The sequence below is a fragment of the Ovis aries genome, chromosome 25 (genome assembly GCF_016772045.2).
Source record: "Ovis aries strain OAR_USU_Benz2616 breed Rambouillet chromosome 25, ARS-UI_Ramb_v3.0, whole genome shotgun sequence".
Classification (NCBI taxonomy): domain Eukaryota; kingdom Metazoa; phylum Chordata; class Mammalia; order Artiodactyla; family Bovidae; genus Ovis; species Ovis aries.
In genome coordinates, this window is record NC_056078.1 from 17,091,414 (window position 1) to 17,109,175 (window position 17,762).

Consider the following 17,762-nt stretch of genomic DNA (forward strand, 5'->3'; position numbering starts at 1 on the left):
TTATCATCAATATTAGAATCATGAATATTACGCTTTGCCAACTGAACATCTGAAGTTGTTTACGGGAGCCCTGGCCAGGTCAGCACTTGGTGCTGTCAGCAAATAAGCAGAAACTTCCAGTACATTGGGCTGGGGTACACAGATATTTACTCCTCTGTTTGCACAGCTTGCCACATTCCATCTACTCTTGGTTTTCATGTAAGATGCCATGTGTGGTGCTGTGAGGGATGCTGGATGTGCATGCCTGTGTTTATTTGGGGAATGTAAGAGCTGTGGGGTTTTAATTACCCTGAGCCGGTAGAGATCAATTTGATAAACAAACATATTAGTAAAGAAAAAAGAAAAAACAAGCATTCTTTTGCTGTCAGAGGATGGCAACTTGAAATCATAGCATCTTAGAGCTGTAGAGCTGGACGAAACAGCAGAGATTAGGGAGGTCAAGCCCCTCATTTTGCAAATTAGGAAACTGAGCCCCAAAAGATAAAATAGCTGGAAAAGTGTCTGAGAACTTGGGTTCTGCTATGAGACAGACCTTGGTCAGATCCCAAGCCCATAACTTATCAAATGATGTTGGCAAGCCACTCGACATTTCTGGGACTCAGTGTCCTCATCTGGAAAATGGTGATGATGGTAGACTCAGGAGGATTAAATGGGATGATGCGTTAAAGTGCTCAGCACAGTACCTGACATAGTGAATAATTAATCATGCTAACTTTTATCATTATCAGCCTCATCATCAGCACCATTGTTAGTTACCACCACAGATTGTTAGTTATAGTGCTCTTGCCTAAATTAATACTCTCTTCCACATACCTGGGTTTGTTTTATACATATACATTTCTTTAATTATTGGGACTTCCCTTGTGGCCCCATGGTTAAGAATCTGCCTGCCAATGCAGGGTACACAGGTTTGATCCCTGGTCTAGAAGGATCCCACACGCCACAGAGCAACTGAGCCTGCGTGCTACAACTCCTGAGCCGGCGCTCTAGAGCCCATGCTCCAAACAAGAGAAGCCCTACAGGGGAAGCCTGTGCCCCGCAGCTAGACAGCAGCACCCACTCACCATGAGAGAAAGCCTGAGGGCAGCCACAAAGACCCAGCACAGCTAAAGATACATACATTTTTAAAAACTAAAAAAAAAAAGAAGTAGTTTTATAAGTCTTGTCCCAATAATCATATGGTCCAAATTAATTTCCAAATCAAGTTTTACCTTACTTCAGTGTTCTCCAGGGCTCGCTGACTCTTTCAAGAATTGTATATTCTACACTGTTGTGGTTCTGGAAATGTAGTTCACTTAGCATAAATATATGCTTGTCCTAAATGTGTAGTCACTCAAGAACGATTAATGATTTACCAAGATGTTTTACTTTGAAGAGGACAGAATCTCTTAGGATATTTGACTAGAATTCTTTTACCCTTCCCTAAGGCCCCAAATTAACAAAACACGATGCTTTTTGTGGCTTGATCTAAATAGATAATCCGTGACTCAGAAAAAGATGATTTCAGAGCATGACATGCAAATGCAGAATTAATGGATGTTTGTTTAAAATCTGGGCCCTTTTCCTTGACTAAATTTACTATAATTAGAAGACTGGCCGTTCTCACAAGGGGTTACAAACACACCATTGGCAATGTCATATATGAGATGCCAGAAAAAAAGATTGATACTCTTTTTTTGAGTGGCTGGAAACTGTCAGCACCCAACACAACTTGCTGTCTCAAAAAATGAGATTCCAGAGGAGGAAAACACTGGGAATTTGGATGATGAATAATACCCAGGAGGAGAGAATGCTGTACTAGATCTTCTGTGGGCTGGTGGGAGATGAGAATGATGTGATAGTCTAATCTAGAATGATAGGGTGCTTCCATGCAGATTCAAGTTTTGTGTGGCTCAAAGCTTATATAATTGAAGGCAGCCTCTGTACATAAATGAATATAAAATTATGAACAAAAAACTACTGGGGTGTTTCCCAGGGTCTTAGAAAGGACCCCTGAAGCTTAAGCTTCATTAACTTCATAGTATCTTTGGGCTTTGGTGCTTGATAGTTTATACCATTTTCACATGGATATACTAAATTGATTAAGAGCTTTAGGGGTTAAGGACCATGGTTTGACTCCTGGATTGACCATTTATAGCTGTGTCATCTTGAGCAAGTGTCTTAAATTCTCTGATCCTCACTTTCCACAACCTATAAAAGAGGAAAGAGTAATGTCAACTTTACAGGTTTTGCAAATATTTTAACCCATGAAAAACACTTAAAGAAGTAGGATGGACTTCCCTCGTGGCCCTGTGCTTGAGAGTCTGCCTGCCATTGTGGGGAACACGGGAAGATTCCACATGCTGGAGGGCGAAGCAATCTGTGTGCCACAACTACCAAGCCCACACACTCTGGAGCCCGTGCTCTGCAATGAGAGAAGCCACTGCAAGGAGAAGCTGTTGCACAGCATCCAAGAGTGGCCCCCACTCACCACAACTAGAGAAAGCCCATGCACAGCAATGCAGGCCCAGTGCAGCCAAGAACAAATAAAATTTATATTTTAAAAGAAGTATCTACCAGTTAGAAAGAGCTTTATTTCCTATACTTCTTATTCAATCTGCATCTTAGTTCTGTGAATATTTATTCAGAAAATGAGGTTTTCTCCTTAAAACTCAACTTTTGATTTGGCAGGAATTATGATTCTCTAAGTCCATGTCTCTTGTTTCTCTTTTCTAATGCCTACCTTGTCCTCTTAATCTGTTTTACCCAAAAAAAAGAGTATGGGGCAGAATGAGAAATGGAATTCAAATCAGCTAACTAAAATCCCCATAAAAAAGATAAAGACATTAGTGTTCCAAGCACTTAATCCATTTCCTCTAGGCCAACTCTTCTATATCAGCTGTTGCTTCCATGTAATGGTCACTGACATTGGGGGTTGGGGGAGGGCAGTGGGGAAGTGTGGATGCAGGCACAGATACCTGGGCCTCTCATCTTATTTCCTCCTTTGTCTAATTAAGAAGCAGGAACATGAGATGTTTGACTGGGTGAAGCACAAGCTGGAATCAAGATTGCCGGGAGAAATAACAATAACCTCAGATACACCGATGATACCACCCTTTTGTAGAAAGCAAAGAACTAAAGAGCCTCTTGATGAAAGTGAAAGTGGAGAGTGAAAAAGTTGGCTTAAAGCTCAATATTCAGAAAACTAGGGTCATGGCATCACTTTATGGGAAATAGATGGGGAAACAATGGGAACAGTGAGAGACTTTATTTTGGGGGGCTCTAAAATCACTGCAGATGGTAACTTCAACCATGAAATTAAAAGATGCTTGCTCCTTGGAAGAAAAGCTATGACCAACCTAGACAGCATATTAAAAAGCAGAGACATTACCTTACCAACAAAGATCCGTCTAGTCAAGGCTATGGTGTTTCCAGTAGTCATGTATGGATGTGAGAGTTGGACTGTGAAGAAAGCTGAGTGCTGAAGAATTGATGCTTGTGAACTGTGGTGTTGGAAAAGACTCTTGAGAGTTCCTTGGACAGGAAGGAGATCCAACCTGTCCATCCTAAAGGAGATCAGTCCTGAGTGTTCATTGGCGGGACTGATGCTGAAGCTGAAACTCTAATACTCTGGCCACCTGATGCGAAAAACTGACACATTGGAAAAGACCCTGATGCTGGGAGAGGTTGAAGGTGGGAGGAGAAGGGGATGACAGAGGATGAGATGGCTGGATGGGTTTGTTGTTGTTGTTGTTTTGGAAAGGTGTTTTATTTTTGTCTTATACATATATGTTTGCATTTACATATGTATATTTGATATTATGTTTTTATTCACAGATTTCAAATGGAAGAGTTTTGTTATATTTTTTTAGTGATAACGGTGTGTTTCATTTATGTGCGGGGGAAAATCACAGTTACTCTAAATTATTCCTAAGAAGTTTACCATATCCTGGAGAGAAAGTGTGGTGGTTAAAAGCATCTTGGACTTGATGGACATGGGTTTGAGCAAGCTCCAGGAGTTGGTGAAGAATAGAAAAACCTGTGGGGAAACAGTGTCAGACTTTATTTTTGAGGGCTCCAAAATCACTGCAGATGGTGACTGCAACCATTACATTAAAAGACACTTACTCCTTGGAAGGAAAGTTATGACCAACATAGATAGCATATTGTAAAGCAGAGACAACAGAACTAGAACAAATAATTTCAAGATTTGTATGGAAATACAAAAACCTCGAATAGCCAAAGCAATCTTGAGAAAGAAGAATGGAACTGGAGGAATCAACTTGCCTGACTTCAGGCTCTACTACAAAGCCACAGTCATCAAGACAGTATGGTACTGGCACAAAGACAGAAATATAGATCAATGGAACAAAACAGAAAGCCCAGAGATAAATCCACACACATATGGACACCTTATCTTTGACAAAGGAGGCAAGAATATACAATGGAGAAAAGACAATCTCTTTAACAAGTGGTGCTGGGAAAACTGGTCAGCCACTTGTAAAAGAATGAAACTAGATCACTTTCTAACACCGCACACAAAAATAAACTCAAAATGGATTAAAGATCTAAATGTAAGACCAGAAACTATAAAACTCCTAGAGGAGAACATAGGCAAAACACTCTCCGACATAAATCACAGCAGGATCCTCTATGATCCACCTCCCAGAATTCTGGAAATAAAAGCAAAAATAAACAAATGGGATCTAACTAAAATTAAAAGCTTCTGCACAACAAAGGAAAATATAAGCAAGGTGAAAAGACAGCCTTCAGAATGGGAGAAAATAATAGCAAATGAAGCAACTGACAAACAACTAATCTCAAAAATATACAAGTAACTTAGGCAGCTCAATTCCAGAAAAATAAACGACCCAATCAAAAAATGGGCCAAAGAACTAAATAGACGTTTCTCCAAAGAAGACGTACGGATGGCTAACAAATACATGAAAAGATGCTCAACATCACTCATTATTAGAGAAATGCAAATCAAAACCACAATGAGGTACCACTTCACACCAGTCAGAATGGCAGAGATCCAAAAGTCTATAAGCAATAAATGCTGGAGAGGGTGTGGAGAAAAGGGAACCCTCCTACACTGTTGGTGGGAATGCAAACTAGTACAGCCACTATGGAGAACAGTATGGAGATTCCTTAAAAAACTACAAATAGAACTACCTTATGACCCAGCAATCCCACTGCTGGGCATACACACCAAGAAAACCAGAATTGAAAGAGACACGTGTACCCCAATGTCCGTCGCAGTACTGTTTATAATAGCCAGGACATGGAAACAACCTAGATGTCCATCAGCAGATGAATGGATAAGAAAGCTGTGGTACATATACACAATGGAGTATTACTCAGCCGTTAAAAAGAATACATTTGAATCAGTTCTGATGAGATGGATGAAACTAGAGCCGATTATACAGAGTGAAGTAAGCCAGAAAGAAAAACACCAATACAGTATACTAACACATATATATGGAATTTAGAAAGATGGCAATGACGACCCTGTATGCAGGACAGCAAAAAAGACACAGATGTGTATAATGGACCTTTGGACTCAGAGGGAGAGGGAGAGGGTGGGATGATTTGGGAGAATGGCATTGTAACATGTATACTATCGTGGGAATCGAATCACCAGTCTATGTCCGATGCAGGATGCAGCATACTTGGGGCTGGTGCACGGGGTTGACCCGGAGAGATGTTATGGGGAGGGAGGTGGGAGGGGGTTCATGTTTGGGAACGCATGTACACCCGGGGTGGATTCATGTCAATGTGTGGCGGAACCAATACAGTGTTGTAAAGTGGAATGAAGTAAAAATAAAAAATTTTTTAAATAATTTTTAAAAAAAAAGAAAAGCAGAGACATTACTTTGCCAACAAAAGCCCTCTAGTCAAGGCTATGGTTTTTTCAGTGGTCATGTATGGATGTGAGAGTTGGACTGTGAAGAAAGCTGAGCACCGAAGAATTAATGCTTTTGAACTGTGGTGTTGGAGAAGACTCTTGAGAGTCCCTTGGACTGCAAGGAGATCCAACCAGTCCATTCTAAAGGAGATCAGCCCTGGGAGTTCTTTGGAAGGAATGATGCTAAAGCTGAAACTCCAGTACTTTGGCCACCTCATGTGAAGAGTTGACTCACTGGAAAAGACTCATGCTGGGAGGGATTGGGGGCAAGAGGAGAAGGGGACGACAGAGGATGAGATGGCTGGATGGCATCACCGACTTCATGGACATGAGTTTGAGTGAACTCTGGGAGTTGGTGATGGACAGGGAGGCCTGGTGTGCTGCAGTCCATGGGGTCATAAAGAGTTGGACGCGACTGAGAGACTGAACTCAACTGGAGATTGAGGGGTCATCCAACTCTGCCTTTTCTCCTGGAAATACAGATGATGCCTTCAGGTTTAGAAAACAAGGAGTGAATTTTCCATTGACAAGAACAGCCCTACTTCCTGGGAGAGACGGCCTCCCATTTCTGATTCTGCAGGCAGGAACAAGCTTCAGCTCCGGGATTAGGCTCACGGTATGGATTTGAATTCACTTTTCACTACTTACTACTGGTGAGACCTCAGGCAAGTTAGTTTCAGGAGATAGTAATAGCACCTACCTGACTGGATTACTGTGAGTATTACCTAAAATATGTATGTAAGCACATAGCATAATGTGCGGGCAAGACAGAGAGAAAAAAAACAATAAAGACACAGAGAGAGAGAGAGAGAGACCAGAAGAAACTCAAGTATTCAGTTGTTTCTCATAGTATTAAGTGTCCAGGAAAATCCCAAGGGTTAAAGGGCATTCAGAGGGCAAAAAACTTCATCTTTATGTGCCAAGACCACCCCTGATCATCTGGCATAGCAGGAAAAACTGTTGTGATCTATTAGTAATGTCTGCCTTGGCCATGGGGCAGAAGGTATTGCACCTTACACGGAATACCTGCTACCTCTGGATTCTCTTCTCCTGGAGACTCAGATCATTCATTCAAACTCTGCCACTAGATAAGGTATGAGGTCACTATTTTAGGGAGCCAACAATCTCAGTGTTCAGAACTAAGAAAATCTTATGTTTATATAAAATTAAATAGTTATTCATGAGAAGTATACCAAGAAATAGCTCAAGAAAGAAATGGCTCTAAGTTCTGACCTGTTTCCCTTCCTGATGCTTTGTTTCATGTCTACATGGACCCTGTCTAATTCCATTTAATCTCTTCAATTATCAGTGGTCTTTGTGTTAATTCTCTGCTGAGACCAAAAAAGAAAAAAACAAAACCCTTCTGATAGCACTTTTCTACTTTAGCATTTCAATACAGATTGTGTTCATTCTAGTTTGTTGCAGTATCTGGCACCAGCTTTAGTACATAATAGATGCTCAATAAATACCTTTAATGCATTGATAAGAATTCTCTTATGCCAGCTCTCCCATTAGGGTGCATGCTTCTAAAGACAGATATGATGTATTACTCATCATTATCTCCCTTGCCCCCATTCCCTCAAGTGATTGGCACAGTGTCTAGTACATGGTAATGACTCTATAAATATTTGTTAAATGAATGAAGTATTAATGGCAGGACTGCCAACCTTCATAGCTTCAAATTTCTTCTGCTATCTGTTCTGGCTTCTTGCTACATAAATCTTTCATATCAGTGCATTACAGTATTTGAGAATTTTCCATTTGAAGAGTTCACCAGAGAATATTCCCCGTAAAGAGGAATGGGCCTTATATTATCTTATTACTCACTAATTTCATAAGAAGGGCTGTTTGCTGAATTCCCTCAACCTGCTTCCTTCTTGTTTTTCCCTTTCCCTGCTACTCACTATTTGCTTTGCTCTCCAAGAAGCTCCTCATTCTGTGGGAGCCATGGGCAGCCGTTAAGAACTAAAACTTTTCCTCAGTGAAACATAATCCTTCAGAAAGGAAATATCGCTTCTTCTTGTTCTACTGTAGCAAATCTGTGGAACCTCCATACTGCCCTTTTAGACTGAAGGAATTTCCATTTACGGCATCCTGTAAGCACCTTTATAGATCAGTGACTCAGCAACTGACTTTTAACACACAATCAATACATGCTATGTTTCCATTTTCTGTTGGTTAAATTTAAGACAAAGAAATTTCTTCACACTTTTATTCCATTTGCTTCAGTTTCCAAGGCAATTTGTGTTTGAGCAGAAACCAAATGTGCTCTCTGCAGGCAGATGGGTGCTAGGGTTTCATTCACCAGGTGCTTTCCTACTACCTATCCACCTACCTACCTATCTACATACCTTCTCGTGTTTCTAGCCTTAATTATTTTTTTTGCTCTGCATAAAACTACTTTTTATTTATTTAATCTTATATTTTTGCATTCATCTTTGTGAACTATCTTAAGTCCATTTGAAATGTAGTTTATATGACTCAGTGAATATATATATATATAATGTGTGTGTGTGTGTGTGTGTGTATATATATATATATATATATATATGTTGATATGTTTAGCGCAGACATAGAACCAAGCCTGGATATAGCTCCTGACGCCCAGATGCTTATTAGAGTGTTGCTAGAAGAGTAAGATTTACTTGAGGAACAGTGCAAGGGAGTGGATGGCAAACAGCAGCAAGTATGTAATCGTTTCCTAGAAGGTGACGTTTGAAGGGACATTCAAAACAATCCAGCTGAGGTTGTGAGACTTGTTTGAAGTCACTTGAGTATCTAGAGCCCTTAGATCTTTTAACTCCAAACTTCATGCTTGTTCTGGGTCCTCGCCCAGCCCTTAGTGTTATGGCTAAAGTATTGGGTTAGACAAAAAGTTCGTTTGTGTTTTTCCATAATATCTTAAGGAAAATTCCAAATGAACTTTTTGGCCAGCCCAACATATAGGAGTCCCTTTAGGCAAGTCATTTAGCAGATATGCAATCATTTGTCATCATAGAACAAAAACCATGTATCCTCTAAAAGTTACCAAAGCAAATATTTATCCTTAATCATAAAGTCCTTCACAACATTTTTTCCTGAGTCTAATGGATATTAGGTTATTATTTTGATTGGCTGAAAGACTTGACTTTGATTCTGAATCAATTTAACATAAAAAAAATTTAATATTCATCTCTCTAAGGACTATTTGAAGCAGCTTATGGGAGGAAAAATAAAATTAATAAAATAGTAACCAACAAGAGGCTATGGCCTTGAAAACGTTGGGTAGTACATGACAACAGTTGTCATCTTTGTACTTTAGTCATGGCTCTGGGCTTCTTAGAAACCCAGTCAAAAAGGGAAACACAGTTAGTTGCATAATTCATTTTAACTGAGGAGCAGAATCATATTTTCTCAGAAGGCAAGGATTTTTCTTATGTCAAATTCTGAGATCATTTTCTCATAGGAAGCAATATATGGAGGAATGTTTCAATAACAACTCTCAGCTAAGTCAGGAGCAAAATTTACACAACTTTTTTGTAGCAAATCTAGCACAGAGATCATGATGTTGTCTGAAACTATACACGATAGATTCTGTGAATGACTTAGCAGTCAACTGGGTCAAAGGAAAAAATGTAGGTAATCTAGAGAAAAGGGCAAGCTTCATGAGCCTTAAATTATCTTCCCTCAGTTTTTTTTCACTTCCAGGATCGTGACACGTTGTAGGTATCACAAAATTTTAAGACCTTTCTCTCTAGCAAGAACACAGAGTCCAATTATCCTGAAGACCATTAATTGAAAGCAAATTTTTAAAAAATATTTATTTATTTGGCTGTGCCAGATCTGAGTTGTGGCATGTGGAATCTATTTCCCTGACCAGGAATTGAACCTGAGAGCTCTATATTGGGAGCACAGAGTCTTAGCCACTGGACCACCAGGGAAGTCCCTGAAAGCAAATGTAAAACTTTGACAACATGTAAGCAAATGTTTAATTTGACACTGTCTCATGCAAACTCTCAAGCCTAGCCTTGCCTTGAGTAGTAGGCCTCTACCCAGAGACTAATTATACTTCCTAGTCAGAAAGAAAGTTTATAAGTTCCAAATTGCCTAATGAGGGCTTCCTCAGTCTCCTCATTTATAAAATGGGAATAAGAGTTGCCCATTCACAAAGTTGCTGGTGGGGAGTGATTGTCATAATAATATATGAACATTCTTGGCACCTACCTGGTTCTCAATAAAATGTTGCTTGCATGAGTAAATAGGTAGGTTTCAGTTGATAGCATAAATTTCCAATGAATACTAAACATTCAACATCCAAAAGACATAACAAAATCTTTAAAGGACATGTATGCTCTCTCTCCTTTTAACAAATGGTTGTATCGTATATCCAGTCATCTAGAGCAGAAGTTGGCAAACTATATAGCCTTGAAACCAAATCCAGCTTGCTGCTCATTTTTTGGTAAAGGTTTATTGGTGTGACACCATGCCCACTTATTTACATGTAGTCTGTGGCAGCTTTCCAGAAGAGTTGAGTAGTACAACAGAATCAGTTGGCCCACAAAGGCTAAAACAATTACTTCTGACCTTTTTCAGGAAAAGTTTGCTGACCTCTGAATAGATCACATGTCCTCTCAGATGCTAAACATCATTTTAAACGCAATACATTCCAAACTAAGATCTTCATCTGGGCGTGGATATTCATGCGCGTGTGTGCACGCTTTCCCCTTCTCAACTTGATCATCAACTCAAGTACATACTGTTAATGCTCCCATCTCCTGAACCCAGTTAATTAATCAAGTCCTACCATATTCTTTTCCTTTAAAAATGTCACATCCTTTCCACTCCCCTCCTGCTGTTATTCCTCCTGGATTCCAGTTAAACCCCCTGACACTACCAACATGCCCTGAGATCCATCCTCAACACCACTGCCTGAGCCATTGCTCTAAAAATGCCATTTTTATACTATTATAATCCAGCTCAAGAGTCTATAGCAGCTCCCACTTGCCGTCCACACCAAGTCTGAATTTACTCTGCCTGGCTTCTAAAATAGCCCACAATCTGGCTCCACAGTCCATGTGAAACTTCATGGCCCACCTCTTCCTCTTGTCCAAGCAGCACTCTGGTCTGGCCCATCTCTGCGAGCGTCAGCTTGCTAAATCCCACCTCTGCTCTACACTTCGACCACAAACTCTGTTCTGGGTTGAATTGAGTTTTCCCAGATTCGTACATTGAAGTCTGAATCCCCATACCTCAGAATGTGACCTTGTTTGGAAACAGGGTCACTGCATTAGTAATTAGTTAAGAGGAGGACATACTGGAGAAGGGTGGGCCTTATACGTATTTTATACAAGGAGGGAAGTTTGGAACCAGAGACACAGGGAAAACACCAGGTGAAGACAAAGGCATAAATCAGGGGATGCATCTATGAGCTACAGGACGCCAAGGCGGCCAGAAAACTACAAGAAGAAAGGAGAGAGGCCTGGGACAAACTCTCCCTCAAAGCTCTCAGCAGGAACGAGATCTGCCAACACCTTGATCCTGAACTTCTGGACTCCAGGACTGCAGGACAATACACTTCTATTGTTTAAGCCACCCAGTCTCTGCCACTTTGTTAAGGTGTATGTGCATGCTCAGTCACTTTAGTCATGTCCAACTCTTTGTGACCCTATGGACGATAGACCACCAGGCTTCTCTGTCCATGGGATTTTCCAGGCAAGAATACTAGAGTGGGTTGCCATGCCCTCCTCCAGGGGATCTTCCCCACCCAGGAATCAGACCTGCATCTCCTGCATTGGTAGGTGGATTCTTTACTGATTGAGCCATCAGGAGAAGGGAATGGCTACCCACTCCAGTCTTGTTGCCTGGAGAATTCCATGGACAGAGGAGCCTGGCAGGCTACAGCCCATGGGATCACAAAGAGTGGGACACAACTGAGCAACTTTCACAGAAAGCATACACACCATAGAATACAAATACAAATAGTACAGCTTGCTCCCTGCCCATGGCTCAGAAAGCTTTTGGGAAGAAGATGCTTCTGAAGGTCTTGCGATATGTTGCTGCAGAGTGGAGAGAGGTAAAGAGGTCTGCAGATTGCAGGGTGCAGTCAGTGAGCTTGTTCACCTGCCTGGGTCCTCCCCTCCAGAAGGAAGCCCAGCCTACTTCCTCGGGAGCCTACGAGGCTGCCCGACTTCATCTCCCTCCTGTCATGTCTGGGGGAGATGAGGGGTGAGGAAAGCCCAGATAAATGTTTGTAGCCCAGGGATCTGCCTTCGCTGAGTTGCTTCACAATGTCTGCTCTCCCCCTCCCTTCCTTTCCTCCCTGGAGACTTAAGCCACAGCCTTTATAAAGAGTAAACTCGGAGCCAAGCAGATCGGCTTCAGGAGTCTAGCAGCCGCCTTCCGCCTGCTTCTGTCCTGGAAGTCTGAACAGCTTTCTGGAGAGTCCACACTCCTTGAATGGAGGCCACCTGAGAGAGGCTGCCAAGTCCCAAGCATTGTCCAGGAACCTCAAGGAGGCTAAATCAGGACTGATCAACTCATTAAGGAGATTTCTTGCAAAGAATGTGGCCCAGGGGACTGGCAAGGGACCGAGTGGAGCCCTGCAGCTCTGCTGTGCTCTGACATGCATGCCCACGTGACTCTGGTTGGTCGTCGGTGAGAAAAATGAAATCCCCTCCAAGTCCCTTGATTCCAGGAGGCCAGAGGCCAAGCCAGCTCTTCAGCCACCAAGTCATCACAGTGTATGTCTGTGGGTCTATTACCCTCTTCCCTGCAGACATTTGGTAAGTCCAAATGGCTTGATAAACTCATTTCAAATGATGTAGGGTGAACAGTGATCAGCTTTTCTTTGTTCCAGAGAAAAAAGAAGTACACGCGCTGCAGTGAGGTCATGACTGAGTAGTTGGAGGGAGAGGCAGGGCCAGCTTCGTGAGTGTGCAATGTGTGCTCAGGACCTGCAGTTGGCTTAACACTCTGTTCTGCCGTCTTTCAGTTTTTCATAATGATTGTACAAGGGCCTTGCACTTTTGTTTTGTTCTGAACTCTAAAAATGATGTAAGCCACTCTGGGGAGAAGCCTGTATATATGTGTGCATGCACAGATGTGAGTGCCTGCCTGAGATTGCAATGTGTGTGCCTACGTGCATACCTGTGTGAGTATGTGTGTATGTTTAGCCGTGAGGTGGCAGTTGATGCTGAGTGATGAGTAGAGAAACAATGGTCCAATTTCAAATCTGGGAGTTGATGATAAATATTGTTGATTCTCATTTTTTGTGGTCATTGTGTTCAATAAAGTTGTTGACAACAGTGTATTGGTGAATTCTGAACCACTGCTCCCAGGGGAAATGGAGGGTTAGGTTCCTGTGAGCCTCTGATCATGTCTCATCTACATATCAATATACAACCTACTTTTATATGTTTGCTTAAAGACGCCTTGTCTAAAACATGTTGTTGGTTCATTAACATCAAACTCACAGCCAACAACATTGTAAGTCAAGGCTGAACGAAACTTATCTAACACAAGGCACATCACAGCCATTTTGCACTTGGGAACTCTAGTCTAGTCAGCACCTCCGCACGATGCTTGGGGGCCTTTATAAACAGTGAAATCACCCACCAAAAAGCACCAAAATGTGAAAACACAGCACTTAAGACACCCTGAAAAGGATACTTGTTTACAGCAATGAGAGGAGAAAGGTAAGCAGAACACTGCCTTGTTTGACCTCAGCTGGGCACATGCTTGTCCAGTGATTCAAATCTTTTGCCACTCTGCACAGGTCCATTGAACACCTGTGAAAATGCCCCAAGTATTGGTTTGGAGTTACAAATAAATTTCGGTGAGTAGACAGGTTTGCAAATACCAAATCCACAAATAAGGAGGACTGACGGTCAGTATATTCAACTCGGGAGAGGAGCCTATGATTCAATTTCTGCTCCATCACTGCTGTATAACATCCAACAAGTTATTTATCCTCTCTGTCTGATGGCTTCCTCTTCTCCATCTACTGAATTGCTATTGAACCTTCAAGACACATGAACGACTACTTCCTTCATGAGGATTTTCCAAAAACCTCGGTTGAAAATGAATTGTTTCTTTTCCACCTTGTCACCCTTTCCATGGCCACCTGCCACTTGTCTGTCACTGTGCCTCAGATGATGGCCATGTTGCTGGACCACAGGGCAGTTTTACCCTACTCTCACTGTCTTGCTTGGTTCTTCCTCTTCACCTTTTTTGGTTCCACTGACTGCTACTTCTTGTCCACCATAGCCTATGGCAGCTGTGTGGCTGTGTACCAGCCCCTGCTTTATGTGACCACAGTGACCCCAAAGGGTCTTTTTGTGTCTGTGACCAGGGCTTCCATTGATGGTGTCTTCAGGGCCTTGGTGATGAAGTGTCTCTTTCTCCCAAATATTCCTCATCATTTTGCTTATTCTGCCAATGTGATGCTGATTTAATTATACTTTATTATAATTCATTGTTGACCTTCTACCATTCCAGTAAAAAATCCATCAGAACAGGAATTACACCTTATTCACCTTTATATCTACAATGGTTCTGAGCCCACTTTTTCTTAATGCAGGTGATGAATGTGAATTTATAAACATGGAATAATAAGTCTGGCTTTATCCATCACCACTATTTTTTTTTAATTGTGGTAAAGTTCACTTAGCATAAAATTTACTGTTAGTGACATTGATTACATTTACAATGTTGTGCAACCCTCAGAGGATATTTCATCACTCCCAAAAGAAACCCTGGGAACTTCTCTGGTAGTCCAGTGGTTAAGACTCCATGCTTCCAATTCAGAGGACATGAGGTTCGATACCTGAGTGGGGCTAGGATTCTGCATGCCAAGTGGTACAGCCAAAAAAAAACAAACAAAAACAAATAAAACCCCCAAAAATACCCTTTACCCAGGAAGTCATCACTTCCCATTCTCCCCCTCCCTTAGACCCTGCCAAGCACTAATCTATTTCCTGTTTCTATGGGCTTGCCTATTCTGGGTGTTTCATATAAATAAAATTCTATAATATGTGGCCTTAGTATCTGGCTTTTTTTCACATAACATGATGTTTTGTGGTTAACCCATGTCATGGCATATATCTGTTCTTCATTTCTTTTTATGACTGCATAATATTCCATGAGAAACGCTGGGCTGGAAGAAGCACAAGCTGGAATCAAGATTGGGGAGAAACATCAATAACCTCAGATATGCAGATGATACCACCCTTATGGCAGAAAGTGAAGAGGAACTAAAAGCCTCTTGATGAAAGTGAAAGAGGAGAGCGAAAAAGGTGGCTTAAACCTCAACATTCAGAAAACTAAGATCATGGCATCCGGTCCCATCACTTCATGGGAAATAGATGGGAAACAGTGGAAACAGTGTCAGACTTTATTTTTGGGGGCTCCAAAATCACTGCAGATGGTGATTGCAGCCATGAAATTAAAAGACGCTTACTCCTTGGAAGGAAAGTTATGACCAACCTAGATAGCATATTCAAAAGCAGAGACAGTACTTTGCCAACAAAGATCTGTCTAGTCAACGCTATGGTTTTTCCAGAGGTCATGTATGGATGTGAGAGTTGCACTGTGAAGAAAGTTGAGCGCTGAAGAATTGATGCTTTTGAACTGTGCTGTTGGAGAAGACTCTTGAGAGTCCCTTGGACTGCAAGGAGATCCAACTAGTCCATTCTAAAGATCAGCCCTGGGTGTTCTTTGGAAGGAATGATGCTAAAGCCAAAACTCCGGTACTTTGGCCACCTCATGCGAAGAGTTGATTCATTGGAAAAGACTCTGATGTTGAGAGGGATTGGGGGCAGGAGGAAAAGGGGACGACAGAGGATGAGATGCCTGGATGGCATCACCGACTTGATGGACGTGAATCTGAGTAAACTCCGGGAGTTGGTGATGGACAGGGAGGCCTGGTGTGCTGCAATTCATGGGGTCTCAAAGACTCGGACACGACTGAGCAACTGAACTGAATATTCCATTGTGTGAATATACCACATTTTGTTTATTTCATTCACCAGTTGATGGGCATTTAGGTTGTTTCTACCTTTTGGCTTTTTTGAACAGTATGCCTTAATATTTTAATAATACAACTCAGTATAGAAATGTCAGTGATCATTAATATTTTTGTTACATAGAGGTTACAGCCTGTTTACTTGTCCCCACCTCCATCCTTACTAGACTGTAAGGTCCTGAGGGCAGGGACTTTGACTTGTTCCCTGTGGGTTCCCCAGGGCCTTGGTTAATTCTGGCGCAGAGTATATGTTCAATAAATCTGTTGACAGACGAATGATTTCTGCTGAAATGACTGACTGTCCAATCCTAATATATATGAGACACATCACTCTCATAAAATCACGGAATATTAGATCTTGAAGAATGGAATAGCTGGTCCAAGATTGTTATTTAAATATTTTTGGCACCATCACTATCTAGCTGTGTGACATTGGGCAGGTTTCTTGATCAGATTCTTAATCAGTTGATCAATTCTTGATCAACCTCTTAATCAGATTCCTTACCTATAAAATAGAGACAATAACATAGCCTACCTCATAAAGCTGTTTTGATGTTTAAAGGACAACACAGATTCAGTGCTGATTATTAGGAATAAGAAATTAAGATCAAAAAGGGTAGGCAAATTACTCAAGATTACACAGATGCTTAGAGGCAGAACTGAGACCAGAACCCACGTCTTGGCTTTCCCATCTTCCCATGTCATTCAAAGGCTACTCAGAACCAGATGGGGAACAGACCTTTCTCTGTAATGACATCACTGCTTCTTCCACGGTCACATTCTCCAGGGCAGACCTCTCCTTCCTTAGACAGGCGGCCTTCACATTCTAGGTTTTGTCCCTCCTTCCACAATCCAATCTAACCTCCTATCTACCTCAGGAAAGACAAAGATTCAGAGTGTCCACTCACAATTTCCCCCGAAGTATGTTCCTCAAAATATTCACTTGTATCTAGGGTAATTTGTAGGCTGGAAAAAAAAAAAAAAGATTCCTTAATCAAATGCATTTGAGAAAGAGGACATTTCTTGGAAAGAGATAATGCAAATTAGTATATAAAGGCTACTAAGAAGGCCTGCATCTAGATGCCTTCTTACCCAGTAGTTCTAGGATGTAATGAAATATGAAATCTTGTCTCAGCACAATACCATATTTGGAATGTCATGAAACACATTTTGAGAAACACTGGCCTCAATTGTTACCCTTGGCATCAAATGGAAGGGTCATACTTTTATTCACATGGTATGAAAGAGCAGGTTTTGTCTAGTTTTTCACTGCTTAGTACCTGGCACACACTAGAGATGAAACAACTATTTGTTGAAGAAATGAATACATTTTAACAGAAATCACAACTTGGAAGTAAAGATGTGTTAGTAAAGAAGCTAACACCTCAGCCCCTGGGTCTTCAGTCTGAAAGTGAAAGTGTGGTCAGTCCCGTCTGACACTTTGCGACCCTACGGGCTGTAGCCCGCCAGGCTACTCTGTCCATGGGATTTTCCAGGCAAGAATACTAGAGTGGGTAGCCGTTCTCTTCTCCAAGGGATATTCCTGACCCAGGGATCAAACCTGGGTCTCCTTGCATGGCAGGCAAATTCTTTACCTTCTGAGTCACCAGTGGTTTTCACACTAGTTGTACCCAAAGGAAAGGTCCCCATGGTGTCTCTCTCCCACAAGAAGGCTCCCGTCCACCCATTGCTGGTCTCTTGCCTTTCAAAACGGCAAGTCCCTATCAAAGTAGACCAAGAACGCCATCTGGGTCACTGGCACCTGGTTCACTAGACTCCCTGCCCAGCACACTAGTGTTTCCAGGGGTACCAGTCTTCATGACTTCAAATTCCGGCTCCCTTCCAGATGTGACCTGCGTCAACAAGCTCTACCTG

At 41.7% G+C, this 17,762-nt stretch overlaps 2 long non-coding RNA genes across 3 annotated transcripts in view; both read right to left on the minus strand.

The window, feature by feature from the left end:
- Positions 1 to 1,343: 1,343 nt before the first annotated feature.
- The window catches only part of LOC105604950 (uncharacterized), an 82,715-nt gene continuing 66,296 nt past the window's right edge, over positions 1,344 to 17,762 (minus strand). Inside the window, exons 5-6 of one of the 2 annotated variants that reach the window (XR_006058046.2) lie at positions 16,796 to 16,853; positions 1,344 to 2,190 (exon numbers count right to left, since the gene is read on the minus strand). This is a non-coding gene — a long non-coding RNA (uncharacterized LOC105604950). The remainder of the gene's footprint in view (positions 2,191 to 16,795; positions 16,854 to 17,762) is intronic. The other variant, XR_006058048.2, reaches the window with a different exon arrangement.
- On the minus strand, positions 9,832 to 14,155 carry LOC132658628 (uncharacterized). Its single transcript, XR_009598494.1, has 2 exons — positions 13,535 to 14,155; positions 9,832 to 12,393 (listed from the first exon to the last, which is right to left on the minus strand). It is a non-coding gene; the product is annotated as an uncharacterized LOC132658628 (long non-coding RNA).